Consider the following 16,351-nt stretch of genomic DNA (forward strand, 5'->3'; position numbering starts at 1 on the left):
TCAACCTGTATGCATTTGTCTGTAAGATGGGGATGATGCTTCTATCCTCTTCTGTAAGATCGCTCTTTAATTCTTGATTTGGTTTAAAATGTGATTGCACTCATAGAATAATACATGATTTAGTGATATTTTTTGGGGGGGGGGGGGGGGTGTCCCTGAATGAGAAGGGCCTATCCAAGTAATTTTCTCAGAGAAGTAATTAATTGCAGAGCTAACTGAAGGTGGATAGTTCTGTTTGGTGGGCATCCTTCAGGCTTCTTTACTGAATTTTATTTCCATCTAAGGAGATTTCCACTTTCAGACTGAAAAGCTAAGGTTTCTGATGTCAGTTTCTGTCCTGCTGTTGAATCAACCTGAGAGTGTCGATTCAGATCACTCTTTCTATTGAATATTCAGCCAGTGTTTCAAAAATTTTCGATGAGATAAAGTTTCATTAAAAAAAATTCTTATGACTATTAATTTGTCAGTAAAAATTTGTGAAATGGGCATAGCAGCTAATAAGTCAAATATCCTTTATCAACAAGGAAATATTTTTTTGCACAGAATTATGCTCTTTGCAGGACATAATCCTTTTAGCCCAGTTGAATCCTTACATAACTGAAAAAGTTGAAATTATCCTTGTCTTCTAATGCTGTTCAATAACTAGAAGATTGACTTGGGAAGAGTTGTGGAAATAATGAAATAACAAGAGAATAAGCTATTTTTACAGCACTTCCAATCCAATTTAGTGACAGATCTGAATTTCAAAACATGGAGTGAACTTTTGACTGAATGCCTCAAGCATATTCAGATTAACTTCCTGCCCTTGAGAGAGCCAGCTATTAGTAATTCCACATGATTCTATTTTATTTTAAAGGTAAATGGAAAACTTATAAAGGTGTTGGACTCTGTAAATCTGGAAAGAAGATTTTTCCTCTCCTGTTTTTCCCTCACAAACATAAGGACTGTTCAATAAGTGTCACGCAAGTGAATCTTGTAAAAGTATTAAGAGTAGGATTTTAGAAGACCCAGTGAACATTGTTTGGGGCAGCTGTGCCATTTTTTCTTTACCAATGTGATGTTGCAATAGCAAATATGTATGATGACTGTGGTCTTGATTTGCTGCAGGCAGTTAAAATTAAATTTGCTGAATGTACTCATATGGTAATATCTAACTAGAGTGCAGATTGGGACTAGCACATATTTGAGCATGAATTGATTTATAAAGATGTCTTAGCTCATTAGTTTTTCATTGTTTCACTGTTGTATGTTGAGGGAGTTCATTTGCTCTTCATACACTCCGCTGAAATGTAGGAAACAAATTTGTTAAAAACTCCTAGTGTAAATCACAGCATTTTGAGTAAAACTCTGTTAGTTTCTAGCTGATGGTGTGAATTGTTAGGTATGCTTGGCCCAGCAGAGATCTCATGTTTAGGCTGTTTATTTTTAAACTGTATAAGTAAGACAAAAATGCCTGGTTTAGTTTGGAGTATTGCATAATTAGAATAACATCACTTACATAAGTCAATTTTGTTCTGGACTTCAAGTTACGTCATCTGCTGACAGTTCAAGCAGCAAATCCAAGTCAGTTGTTCACTGCTTGACCTTTTGACAAGAAAATCTGCAACTTGTTTTCAAAATGTGTCTTTCTCATTAATTTTTGTTTTGCATGTTATGTGTTTATTTGCATTTTTGTAAAGTTGAAGTAAGAATTGTAAAAACCCACATGTACTATAAAATACAAAATAAAAGGTAGTGGTTGTCAAACTCAGTAACATGGCACGCTGTTTACAACATGAAACAGTCATTCGTACCAGGCATATGAATTCTAAACTTTTGTTTTATCTGATTGTATGTGGCACATGGAGTGGTGACTACCAGCTACGTCTGTTTTTTTCTGAATGCGTGTCACATACGATGTTTTATTGGTCAGTATGTAAGAAATTATTATGCAGCCAGGGAAATTTGCTAATGTAAAGCTGAAGTTAGAAGTAGAAAATATTCTTTTGAAATCTTAATAATATCCTACAGTATTTCATTCTGTGTTCCCTAACAAGCAAAGCAAATCTCGGACGAGGCTCAGATGTAAGTCATCCATCACCAGGAAAAAACCCCAATTAACTAAATTGCTATAGTGTGGAGGAAATGTCAAGGCATCCATGGGAACTTGTGGTTGTAATTACTTGGGAAACACCAGTAGTGGAATACTGGGAGCTCATAATTTTTCTGTTCTCGGGCACTGCCAGTCCAACAGTGACACTTACTTGACTAGCCTACAGCTGGCACTGAGCCATGGAGAAGTGTCTGAAGGCCACGCTGACTCTTAATCTTTTGAAAAGCCAGGAGACTTATCAGTTGTCTCAATACTTGACTGTTACGTTTCATGATCTGTAGCTGGCAGACTTCCAAGTCAGCTAAAAGGGACACAACTTCTGTGAGTTGTCATTTGTCAGGATATCGCTGCAAGAGAACTTATGATGTGTCAGGATCCCATGGGACAGCATGTGAATGCTTTAAAGGATCAAACATTGAAAACTGTCCAAAGTGCTCTCCTGCTAGGCTTATGAATATTAGATGGTACAGGTATGAATAATGGATTTCTAATGGTGATTCTGACACAGAAACTGAATTCAATTGATTGTACTTTCAATGACAAGCACCAAATTTGCCTTTCTGTTCGGGGCTATCAATCATTTTTGTCTCAGATATCCACCAGTCCATGCTAATTTAGCATCATCTTGCTTGTTACTGGTACACATTTGTGATAAAAAGAATGCATTTAGTGAATGTGACATAATGGTAAGAGTCTTTACACAAAAAGAATCATTTGCAGAGCATTTTAGGATTTTTACATTAGTTAACGTTTGCCTCCAGTTTGGATGTATGTCATAAGAAGCATTGCATATTGTTTGACTCTTGCAGTCTCAGGTGTATTAGTCTTTTGCCTTGTGTCCTTCTTTCGCTTATCTCTCTGAAGTCTCTGTGAAGCTCTAGCAGGCCAAGGGGTATTGTACTAACCTTGTTCCCATCTGAGCCCTTCTGAATAAAACTCTGTTGTGCCTGGGCTGTAGAGTTTCAATAGTCTCTCAAAGGGTGGTAGCATGGTGTGGGAACTAAAAGACAAAACTTGGTCAGGATTGTTCAGTTGTCCTTATAATACCTAAAGGTTTTGGGGATCTTGGTACTGTTCCTTGTTTGCCGTGTCACAGTAAGGTTGCTTTCTTGAAGAGGAAAAAATTTTACTGTGTCAGGAGAAAGGAGGAATGTAGAAGCCCATTTCACTTTTGACCTCAAAAAAGGTAAAAGTTTTTGAGAAGGAGATATTTTTAAATGGTAGTTTTCAAAGTTGTTTCCTGTTGTTGATCAGGAAGTGTAACAGTGTATCTTGAACAAAAGCCCACCTTGGTCTGAAATCAGATATAGTTGTATTTGGATGAATTGAGCCTAAACGGAATATAGATAATCTTGAAAGTAGACTGAAAAATCTGTTCCAGGGATCATTTTTCATGTCTTTAAACAGCTTAAATGCTAAGCAGGGCCACACAATGCTACTGTTTTAAGATGTAGCAAGGCTCCATTTTCAAATGAAGCACAGAAATGTCCAGATATTTTGAAAACTTATTTTGAGAGAAAATCATAGAATCGCAGAAAGGTTTGGGTTGGAAGGCACCTTAAAGCTCTTCCAGTTCCAACCCCCTTCCATGGGCAGGGACACCTTCCACTAGACCAGATTGCTTATAGCCCATCCAGCATGGCCTTGAACATTGCCAGGGATGGGGCAGCCACAGTTTCTCTGGGCAACCTGTTCCAGTTGCCCACCCTCACAGTAAAGAACTTCTTCCTAATATCTAATTTAAATCTACCCTCTTTCAATTTAAAGACGTTCCCTCTTGTCCCATCACTACATGCCCTTGTAAAAAGTCCCTCTCCAGACTTCTTGTAGGCTCCCTTTAGGTACTGGAAGGTGTGAAATATAGACACAATATGATTTTGATATTGTGGACCACTGAAGGAGGGAGGTCTAATAGTGACTTAAGATGATTGAAGGTTTCCTTCAATATGGTGGCCCTAGACTTTTTATGGGGAGTTTGGTTGTTGTATTTAAACTGTATGAAGCCACAAACCAGCTTAACAGCTCATGTTTGAATAAGCTGCAAAACCCAACTGGTTACACAGAATTTGAAACGCAGTTCTGTTTCCTGGAACTGGAAGAAAACCAGGCAAATAGAAAACCTTAGCTTCATGTATAACCGACTTGTAGCTTCTTGACGTGGGTTAAGCTCTAGTTACAGTTGCCTCCATTCTTGGAAAAACTGCTGGTAACCCTTTCTACACTCATTCCCCATCCCTGTGTGGTTCTGCAGCTAGGAGAGGAGAAGGTGAGGGTAGTGCCTTACTGCCAAGGAGTATTGTGAATGTTGTGTTCAAAACACTGCTGAATGCTCTACAGATATCCCATCCACTCCTGAGAATCCTTTCTGAACCTTTTTTAAAAATGTGGTACATATTGCATGAACTACAAAGTGTATCTGAGGACACTATTTGTGGGACCCTTGTGTTAAAGCCAATGTGCTGTTTTGATGACTTAGTACTCTAGAGACCCCAGAATCTCATGCCTTGCCGTTTTTTGCACACACATGGTAAGCTATCAGCTTATCATATAACTTTTGATGTTTGCTGTTCTTCCTTAGAGGCTTGATATTATGTGATTTTTGTTGAAACTTAAAGGAAGGAGTTAGTCTGCACCATCTTTCTGCTTATGAGGAAAAACTGTTGAAGACCAAAGACTTAGAATCTAGGAACACCAGGGCTTTTCCTTATAGACTGTGTAATAATCATACCATTTTAAGGTCCTGGCTTGAATTTTTCAGAGGTCTGGGACAAGTTCACAAAAATTAACTTTTCCTGGTATTGCAACAGAGGGTTTGTTGGAACTTGCACAACAAACCCAGATAAGAGAGGCAGCAGCTAGAAGAGAAGGAGATGGTTTGAAATAGGTATTCCTGTACCACAGAGCCCAGCTTTTCTTGGGAAGCTCCATGGGAGAAGAACTTGCTTTGTGTCAGTAGTCCAGCTGTAATTGGTGTAGCTGAAGCATTACACTAGCAGATGTGGAGCCAGGTCACTAATCTGTTCTGATACTCCTGTAACTTGTGCAGGTGCACAGCAGGCTGTGCTGGCATACCCAGGGTGTTGGTGCTGCTGAGGCCTGAGATGCTGTCAGGAAAGAGCCTGTGAACATTGCTAGAGAGCGAAAACTGCTTGTCCCATGCTCTGTGCCTTTCTGAAGAAAGTTCTGTTGAAGTTTCGAATAGTTTTAAATACATGACTCAGATAACAGTGTTTCTTCATGCTGAAGAGTGGTGGACCCATCTGCTCTTTCAAGCCATGCAGTGGTTGCCTGGTTTAGGCACTGCTTGAGCAGTCCTTGGTGTCAAATAGTGGTGACCTTAACAACCCGAAGAGAAAATTATTTTCTGAGACTTAGGTGAAAACATATTTTGGTTTCTTGCTGTCTAAAGTATGCAGAACCTAACAGGATTTTCTTTCATTACGTGAACAAACTAAATGTAATGGTTAAATTGTGGTCAGTCTCTCAGACATTTTGAAGAACTATATATTAACAACTCTGATTAGAATTTCTACTTTTTTCTTTCATCCTTCTCATATACTGTATAAGAAATATGTAAAAAGAACTATGTTAAGATAAAAGATCCATAGACTGTCTTTCAGTAGGAATGCTGGCAGCAAGTTTTAAAATATCTGTAAATGATTTTCATAAATATTTCTACCTTCAAAGCCTGTCTTGGGACTGACTAGTAGGGTAAATTTCAATCACAATGATCTCAGTCAACCTGAAAGACCATGAAACAAATATTTAAAATTGGCTCCTAGGTTTGAGTGCATAACTTCAGGGGCTGGTTTTTCGTACTTGCTCCACTTTCATCAGAAATGTAGGAGGTCTGTGTTCATAGTCACTGCTTTTCTGTGCTCCCCATTGCTGTGAAAACCCTAACAGGCCATTTATACTTCATGTTATTGGTGTTCTTTCATGTGTGTAAAGTAAATGCCAATTAAAAGGGAATCTTGACTGTTCTGAAGTGAAAGGCGGCTGGCAGTTGGCACATAAAGGATACTCTTTTTCTATGTTTCAATGTAAACACACAAAAAATGTCCTGGCAGGAAAGACTGTGTAAGCTACATGTAAGAATAGCCAGTGTCTAGTAGCGGAGGCAATGATCTGATACACAATAAAAACATTAAGACTTAAGTGCCACATCTGGACAAGGGAAAGCAGTGGTATTTGAATGATCTCGAATTTTGTATAGTGATTCTACCTTAGGTCCCAAACAATTTCCAGTGATTTTTTTTTTTTTTTTTCCCCAAAGCTGACACATTACCTGTGTCACTTTTGTTTGAATTAGTTCATGTCTTTTGATTACAAAAAAGTTTAGCAACAAGGTTCCAGACTAGGTCCATTTTTAACAAGAAGCGTGTAGGGTACATGTTCAAAACCATGGTCTCAGAATCTTTGGATACTTGCACACTGCCATTATTTAAACAAAGACTTAAGAAAATATATGTGCTTTTAGACCTGGGTTCGAAATGTAGTTGTGATGTTTAATTTGGTGTTGGGCTGGAAACAGAAATTGAACCTTCATGCCAATTAGATCCACTATGTGTTGGCCGAAGATTAATAGCTTTTATTGACACCTTAAAATATGGATAATGGACCCTGATTTTTAAAAAGGAATTTGAAAGCGATCCATGGAGCTACAAAAAGAAAGAAGCTAAATTACTCTTGGATTATTGTAGAATACTATACTTGCAGGGGCATGCCATCTGCTTAGCCTCAAATCACGTAACTGATAAAAAGGATGTAAATCCTCCTCATGTTCCTAGTATAAAAGTAATCCACTTCAGATGTACAGTGGCATTTACCTGAAGTTAACAAATACTGTTTTCTGGACTAAGCATGTTTTAAAAATAATTATTTAAAACAAGTTAAAGTAAAATATTACTATGCAGTAGTGTATTGACCATTGAACAGAGAAATTAAAATTCCATCTACAGAAGGTATGTTATTTCGATGTTACATCTGTATTGAAATATGCTACACCTGTTTTTGTGCACTGCACACAGCAAGTGTTTTCTGGTCTGCGCTTGCCCCACATGGTATGTTTTGTATTGGTGGTAATAGCAATCACTGAATAATGTCATTATCGAAATGGTCATCAAGATTTGGAGTTTCTTGTGTAACCAGCCTTGTGAAATGTTGGTAATTTTCTAAGTAAAGCTCCATTTGCCTCTCTTTTTCTTTGGAAAGTTTTGAGACATTATGTTGTTTCTCTGTGATGCAGTCCCCAATTCCATCTTACGAATATCTGATTCTGTAAGGCAAAGTACACATCCCATGAAGGTTTTTCTGCCTAAGAGATTATTTTTAAATGGATATCTTGTCTCAAGTATAGTTCATTATATTAATTGTTTCTAATATATATTCCCTGAAAACCAGAATCTTAGAGTTTTTCTGATTCCTGTGTTTAGTTACAATTTTTTCTTTCTGTAAATGTTTGAGTGCTTTGCTAAGTACACAAGTGTGTGACCTTGCATCTAGAATTCATTTGCCCTATTAATTTTTATATGATCAGCTATGCCCAATTTTTAGATTTAAAAAATTCATCTAGGAATACAATATGCTTATGTGCTTTCCCCTCTTTTTTTTCCCCTGTCTGCTTATTTTCTCAAGTACAACTCCATGAAAATATATGGTAACTCCATTAACTTCTAAGCAAAAACTTTCTATCTCTCAGGTCCTAGAATCAATAACTGATTATATGACAATGAAAAGGGCCAGTAATGCAAACACCTACTTAATCTATAGAGCATGCAGTTTGCATGCTTTGTAGAAGTTCTAAGTGTTATGCAGCCTCTGTGGAGGCAGAAGTAGGTAACCAAGGGACTTCTGTCTTCTGTTGTTAGCAATGGCATTTGTCGGATGCTTCTGAGGTGATAGCTTAAATTTTGCTTTCTCTGTTTGTACCTCACTGATTGCTGCTATTACAGATAAGCTTTAGACCTGTAAATGAGTGTGCTGGCCTCATTTGTGTTGTGATTCTCATGTCTTAGATGTTGTGTACCAACAAAAGCTTTGCATTGCAGAGAAGAATATTGGATGCTGATGATATGGTGCTGAGGCACTGATTATTTTAGTGGCTTGCTAAGGAAGGAGGCAATTTTTGATGGAGCTGTATTCCTAATTCTCCTAAGTGATTTCAAGCATTCAATACACAAGTACCTAGGTGTATGGAAGCTGAACTCCTGCTGCTCTCCATACACCTGCTAAAACAGAGGCAACTTCTATTCTGCTTCTTGCCACATTTTATGATTTCCTGCTGGTTTCAATAGGTAGCGAAGGGGGACGCTAACTAAGGATAGGTTTGGCCTTATAATTTGTAAGAGGGCTTTTGGAGTGCCAGAGTACTTGCTACATGAACACCTCGTTCCCTGCTGATTTAGGAAAAATTAAAAGGAACTGAGGCTGTTCATTCCCTCAGCACTGCCTTTCCCTGCACCTGACATGTACATTGAGACAAAAAACTGCTAGCAGCATATGCAGTAATCCCTCAGCACCTGTTACCAAAGACTCCTGGTGTTTAATCTTGCCTTTTACTCTCAGGGCAGTGGAAGTAAAAATGGTCAGCATTAATCTTCTGACTTGTAGTATAGTTGTGACTGCCAACTATAGTATAGGCAACCTGATGTTGATTTACTGTTTTGCATATTTCTTGCTTCCCTTAAATCTTGACCTAAGAGTTCTGATTTATAGTGTCTCTATCTTGGCTTGCAGAGAGAGAAAGATGAATTGATGTAGTTGCACTGTCTATAGCAGAAAATTATATGCACCACCAGTTGTTTTTTCCCTCTGTTTTTAACACCATCAAACTAACCTTCGCTCAAACAGATCATAAATCCATAGTAACAAGACTTTTTCCTAAACACCTGGAAGTTTAGAGTGGCAAACTTTTTATTCTGATTACTGCTTTCCTGTTACAAGAAGTACTGTTACAGTGCTGTCCCAGCAGCCTCAAAATTCCAGCTGTGATTTACCCTGTCTGTAGAGTTCACCACCACCTGCTCGAAGATTCAGTGTTTTCTTAACCTTGAGAGCAATCTATTCAACCGCTGAATGGCTTTTCCTTACAGTTACCAATGGCTACAGACCATTTTAGTTTTTTGACTCATAGAATAAAAACTCAGACAAAAAAATGGATTTAAATATTGAAATATTTATTTATTGCCAGATAATTTAACATTAGGTAGACAACTACATGTTGGGCTCGTACATATGCATCCCAGTGATGTGGTTATTAACTATGATAAGACCACAGTACCCCTGTATGCAATCCATGTAGGTGGATTGTAGCAAATAGAGAATTAGAACCTCACCTCTTTGCTCACCAGTACATTGAACCTGATGTCCATCTTACAGCTCCTGTCTGTTGGCATGTTTCAATCAAGCTATTGTTTTGGTCTCTTCTGAGTAACTCAAGTTCAGGATTACATGCATGAATGGCATGCAGGACAGGGGCTCCTGAGTTTTCTACCATGCATCTTGATTTGACACTACTAGTTGCCTTTCAGGAGACAGACCTTTTGCAGGATAAAACTAGAAATGAGTGTACACATTTAGGAAATAAGTCATTACAGGAACATTGCAGCTAACAGAAACAATTTTCCCTGTGAATGCATTTCTCGAGATTTCATGACTTTGTGGTATAGCTTTAGAGGTTTTCTTATGATTGCAGAATTCTAAAGGCTTTATACACAAGTGTATTTTCTGTTGTTTAATAAAGAATTGTCAGTGATTTCTTCAGTTAAAGTGTTGACAGAGTCTGCCTCTTCTATTCAGCTGTCTATTTTCAAGAAATCACTAGAAACTTAATTTCTTTAAGATCTCTATTCTGTTGGTTAAAATTGGTCAATGGCTTCAAATCCTTTTAGGATGTAGTCTGAGAGATTCACATGTATTGTGTATTAGTCATCCTCATTTCCTTGAATAACCAGGCTAAAAACTACTGCTGATAACTAGTAAGGCAAACTTTGGTTTTATTATCTCAACAGTCATGGCAGAAAGGAGCCAAGCTAGTTACTCTGTTGTGAGAATTCCAGCAACCATCTCTTTGAATCTGAGAAAGAATGACAAATAAGTGAAAACTGTGGAAATCTAGGCAAACACAGTAGAGACAATATTAGCAGAAATTGTTTCTTTTCTGAATACTTCTTTGTATGCAAATGCAGGGAGAAATCAGTCAGCCTTTCATTAGAAACAAAATAGTACATAGAGAGTAATTGGACATCATTGTGTCTCTTGTTCAAGCTATTTGTAAGCAAGCTGAGTTACTAACCTGTCCAGGATGGAGCATATCAACACTGTATGAAAGTTCAAAGCCTGTTTCTGCGTTTGAGCTAATATGGTACTATTTGGAATGATCCAGGTCTCCAGGAACGATTCTGGACATGACATGATCCAGGGTAAACAGGAAAATATCTGCCATAGGACACAATTAAAAAAAAAAAAAAAAAAAAAAAAAAAAAAAAAAAAAAAATTAAAATACTGCCATTGAGTTTAGAATTATGGAAAACAGATGTTGGTCATACTGGCTTGAAATGTTTTTCCTTAGGTGATTACATGTTTAGTTAATAAAGTACAACTGATACAATACAATCTATGTGAATTTCACTGAGCTATTTGGGTTAACACCCTGTGAATTCTTGATTAATACTTTACAGCAATGCAAAACAAATTGGGTATGCATGAAATAGACTAAACTAGATGAATTATGTATTATGCTAAATGATTCTGCTCCTGTTGGGATTTTGTAGACATATGTAATTCCATAGGGCACTAACTGGAAAAATATTGTTAAACCTTTCAGGTGGTGCTGGGAAGGTTGTTAGTAACAGATTGCTTAGTCATCTGGGCCAACGATAGGTGTCACATCAATGTCAAATGTACTGTCATAAATCCAGTAGTAAAGAATGTAAACCATGCTTACAGATTAGGATCTTATGTACTAAGAAGTGCTTACTGGCGAGGATCTGTGTGTCATGTTTAATTAGTTGCATATGAGTACACAGTGGGATACTCTGGTCAAGGAGGACTAATTAAACTCTTGAATAGTTTTAAGAATAAGAACATATGAAGAGAGAGACTGGGAAGTTAGTTTAACTCTGCATTAGGAATAGATATGGCCACTGCTGGAATATTCTGTCTAGTTCTGATGTCCACAGTCAAGAAAGGTGCTGAAAAAATGGAGAAGCCTTAAAGAAGAGACACTAAGATGGTTAAAAGTTTGGAAAACTGCCTTCCAACAGCTTGACTTTAGTTTATCAAACAGATTTAGAGAGCGATGTGTTGACAATGTGCAGGGAACCTCTGCAGGGAGCAGAAACGTGATACTAGAGGACTCCAGTCTAGCAGACAAAAGCATGTCAAGATGTAACGGCAGGAAGTTGATCTAGACAAACTCAGAATCATAATGAAATGTGCATGTTTAGGAAGCATGCTTAGAAAAGGGCAATGACCTGCTGAAATAAAGAAGAGTAGCAGAGATTTCTCTTTTAGTGTCTGTTTTTTAAATTAAAATTGATATTTGAACAAAAAAGGTAGTCATTAACCACAGTTTTGGGGGCTTTAAGAGATTTAATGTAGGGAAGATCTATTGCTTTTGCTATGCGGGAAGTTAAATTAGAGAGTCATAATCGTCTCAATGAACAATCTGGTAAGACATACTCACTTGTGTGTGAAGGTGCAGCAACAAGGAATAACATTTCTGTTCCTCTTTCAGACAGCAATGCAGTAACAAACCTCAAGAAAAAATTGCCATGAAGAAAGCAGTAAACTATCTACTTTCTTAATTTAGCTAGAAGTGATTAACAACCAAGTCTTTTAGTCTTTCATTTGCTGTGTTTTTTTGTAGATGTACATCAGAGTTGTTTGTGTGTGAGTTGTTAGGGTTTTTTTAACTGCCAGTATCTGCAATTTTAATTTTTGTCTTTTTAGGCAACAAGATGTGGGAATCTTCGTTGGGTTTTTGTTTGTTTGTTTTTGTAGCTTCTCTGGGCACACATCTACTTTAGTTTTGCACAGTTTTCTTGTTCTTTTGAGATTTCATCAATTTCTTGTCTGTTTCACAAAGAACATCAGTATATATAATTTAAAGAAAAAAAAAAAAGGTGGCTTCCTGGAGTTATAAATGCTTTACTTCTTCCTTTGTCTCTTGGGTTGAGGATGTCAGTCAGCAAAGGTGGTGGGTGTTTGTTGCTGACACAAACAGATCAGTAAAAGTCATGAGTGGGGAGTGGGAGAAGAACATCTTAATATTTTGACATATAAATTAATAGGAGAATTTAGCAGCCAAAGCTGAAATAAAAAACACATTGTATCTGCAGGCAAAGGCTTTGGGGTAAATGTCTGTGCTTTAAAATTACTGAATTGATGAAACCAATGAACACCCCATCCCCCCCCAAAAAAAAAAAAAACCAAAAAACAAACCAAAACCCAACCTTCCCAAAAAATCCCAGCTGTTCCACTTGATGGCTCATAAAATCTGAGTAAAGTCCTTCAAGGGCTTTTTTCATAGGAAGAGACTATTTTTTGTATGTGTAGTTGTGGTAGCATCTGGCTCCCATCTCTGGGAATTTAGAGAATTCACAGGCACCAACATGCTGTCTGCTGCGGAGAAGCTGTACAACACAGATAAATGCTTCAGACAAGTGTGCAGTATGTAATGTAATTGTCTGCAAGCTGGAAAGGTGTCGGGGTTTGCTGGGAAGAGGCAAACTCTGAATCAGTCAAGTTTGACTAACATAAGCAATAGGAGCAGCCCTTGCATAAAATTTCCTTTGTTCACCTGCGAAGAATGGACTGATAAGACAGTAACACCTGAGTCAATAGGATTAATCAGTCAGAGAAGGTAAGGCATACCTAAGGGAAGAGAAGTTGGTGGGTTTTCGCAGAGTCTATACCCTTCACAGAGGAGTCAAACAGTGGGATCAGTGAACTAATTGTCAACAAATTTGAGCAAGAAGTATAAAGGGCCTTTTATGAATAATCACATTAGATTTAGTAACTGTTGAATGACAAAGGAATGCAGAATTTGTTTTGGTTGTTTCTGGCTCATCACATTTGTCATTCTAATGCCTTATCCTTTCTATAAACAGGATTTGTGCATGAGAAGTAGTTGCATTGTTATCTTATGTGAAACTATATTACAGCATGGCAAGAGTTTGTTACACATAATTGCCATCTGGTATCACAGAAAGCAAAATCTTCAGAATGCCTTGAACATGGGTACAGACATAGCACTGATTTTTTTGGCTTCCATTGTGCTCTGCACATTATTTTTGCTTAATGAATAGTATGATAGAGCAAAAGGAGAGGACATGTAAAAATTTTGCTGCTTTTATGGCTGGAGATGGACTCAATCTCAGCAAGATTCAAAACTGAAATGCATGTAAGTATTACTCAGTGCTTGAAGGCAGCTTACCTTCATGCCAGGGCACTTAATTATGCACAAATATTTATACAGAAAAGGTGATACCAGATATCCTTTGTGCCTCAAGGAGCCACCATTGTACTCTGTGAATATACCTGACTTTTATATAGTAACCTAGAGGTCAGTGCATTTCTCCAGAAAACTGAAGGACTGGATTCTGGATACCCTTGAACCTGGAAAGTCAAAAATGATATCGCATACAACGCAAAGGATTGTCTCTAAATAATATGTGAGGGTGGAATAGGTCCTCTCTCCAATAAAGCCAGCTGAGGATGCTCCACTGTGTAGGGAGGAGTGTGGGATCCACGGGGCCACTGGCAGTGAGCGAGAGGCGGCATGCCTTTCCCTAGACATGGAGATCCGGACTGGGCAGGTGCTGTAGCCACTGCTCTCTTCCTCCAGCAGCAACATCCAAAAGAAAAGAGAGATGCCAGCCATTATGTGTTACTTTGTGACTACACCAGAAAGAAAATATGGGTTGTGACTCCCTTTTCCACAGCCTGGGTCTGTGCTACAGAAGTGGGTCTAGGAAAGGCATTGTTTCAGATATATCTGTCTTCAGCACTTCCTATGGGTCAGCTCATATGTTTGCAGCATGCCAGGATGGGGTGAGTTGAGCCAAATGCCTCAATCTTCCTCTACTCTGTGTATAGAAATTAGCTACCTAACCTGAGGTTTTGACTTTCCCATTAATACAGTTGCTAAGAAACTGCCATCCTTAAGAATGGTATGGATCTAGGCTGAAGTTTAAACCCAAATCTGAAAAGTAAGTCCAGACTAAAAGTTTCAGGTTTAATTTGTATTAAAAATAACAAGTACATTGTGAATACAAGAACCATATATTCCTAGAATAAAAAATTCAAAATTGCTGAAGAGACCAGGTTTCCAAGAGCATTGAGATGGGAATGGTTGAAGAGCCTAGGACCCATTTCCAAAAATTATTGAAGTCCTTATGAGCTTGAGTAACAGTGACTGTCACTGGAATCTAGATTCCTGCACATCTAGGTAACTTCTGAAATTGTACCTGTGAAGTGATTACAGCTTTTTCAGTACTTCCAGAAAGCATATTTTAGAGCTGTGTTCTGATCCAGATTTATCTCTGGTTCTGCCATAAAGCACTGTTCTTGAATTTTGAAAATTATGTGTGTATTTAATTCCTAACTAATAAGTACACTTAAACCTCAAACACATTATACAATATGTAGCTCCAAGGGACAATACTGTAAATGAAAACAGATCCTTTTATTTTTCTTCATGCCAGCAATTTGTTTAGCAGTATGGCAATTGCACACGCATATCCCAGATGTTCATGGAAAGAAAATTCCTCTCTAATTTACAACAGAATCTGGTTTTATCCCTTGCTGGCTTTGTATTTGTCAAGCACACAAATGTTTAAAGCCTTATATTGAAATGCTACAGCAGTGTTTTGCATGCCTCTTAGGTGCTAATGTTTGTAAAATCACAGAATAGTTGCTAAGTCCAACTTCCTGCTCAAAGCAGGTCCAGTTACATCAGGTTGCTCAGGGTTATGTCTCATGGAGCTTTGAATATCTCTGGATGGAGTTTCTACAACCTCCGAGTCCTGGTTTCAGTAGCTGGTCATGCTCACAGTGGAAAAAAATCTCTTTATGTATAATGTGAATTTCCCATGTTACAATTCGTGTCTTTTTTGTCTCTCTTTCTGTCCCTGTGCATCTCCAAGAGTGAATCTGGCCCTATCCTCTCTAAAACCTCTCATCAGTTGTAGACAGCCCTAAGAGCTCCCCTTCACCTAAGGGGAAGGCTAAGTAAGTGCAGTTGTCTCAGCAACTCTTCATATGTTAAATGCTCCAGCTCCAACCACCCTGGTTGTTCATCTCAATGGGCAAAGAGACCATTGTATCATTGGAGAGAAGATCATGGAGCTATGCCTTCAGTGAGATACTGTTATAGAAGTACACACTGCTTTTTTGGGAAATCTTAGTGTTGTTCAATTCAACTTTTGCTGGGACTGGTCTTAGAAATCATGCTCAAAGACTGAACTTTAATATTCAGGTTTTAGTCTGTGATGCTGCCTGCATTTCCTATTGCTTTTACCTGAGCAATACATAGTCAGGAGAGACTGATTATATATTCAGTAAGAAGGTGTGTGATTTCAGATTTTACATCTAGTAATTTTTGTAGCTAATGTTTTCTCTGCTGCTCTTGTAGCAAATATGGCAATACTCTAGAACACCCATGGTGCTTTATTCATATTTGCTTTGCAAAGTCTTTGGCTGGGAGTCAAATAGCACTGACAGCCCGAGCCTCTGTTTCACATACTCAGGAACTATTAAATACTGATGTTTCGTGGAAAAAGACATAATCGTAGACTGTGCTGACAGTGCTGACAGGGCTGTGGAGAGCTGCTGAAGACTGGCCCTGCTGTGGCATTGCTGGGGCAGGGACTGATGGCCTTGGTGGCTGACATGGGGTCCTGGGCTGTGGGCAGGTAGGGGGAAATCCAAGGGGGCTGAGCAGGACCTGTAAAGCCCATGGGTGCCCTCAGGGCCCTGACAGATCTAGAGCTGGGGCTGAGGTTAGGAGGAGGGCAAAGCCTGGGCCTGCAGTGAGTGTGAGACTGGAAAGAGGGTGTGAAACAACAGTGCAAGATGTGAAAAGGTTTCTCCCCTGTGAGCTTGTTCATGTGGGCCATGGCTGGGGTATCTAAAACTTAGCCAAGGCCTAGGATTAGGATTAGAAGGCAAAAGCCCAGAGCTCTGGTATGGAGCTGGAAAGGGGCTGCATAATCACAGAGCAGTCTGCAAAAAGATTTCTCCCTCAGTGATTTG

The 16,351-nt window shown here is 38.5% G+C and overlaps 1 protein-coding gene across 4 annotated transcripts in view; it reads left to right on the top strand.

The window, feature by feature from the left end:
* The window catches only part of KIF26B (kinesin family member 26B), a 305,074-nt gene that overhangs the window by 127,588 nt on the left and 161,135 nt on the right, over positions 1 to 16,351 (top strand). The gene's annotated exons all lie outside the window — the stretch shown is intronic.

The sequence above is a fragment of the Strigops habroptila genome, chromosome 10, assembly GCF_004027225.2.
Source record: "Strigops habroptila isolate Jane chromosome 10, bStrHab1.2.pri, whole genome shotgun sequence".
Lineage (NCBI taxonomy): Eukaryota > Metazoa > Chordata > Aves > Psittaciformes > Psittacidae > Strigops > Strigops habroptila.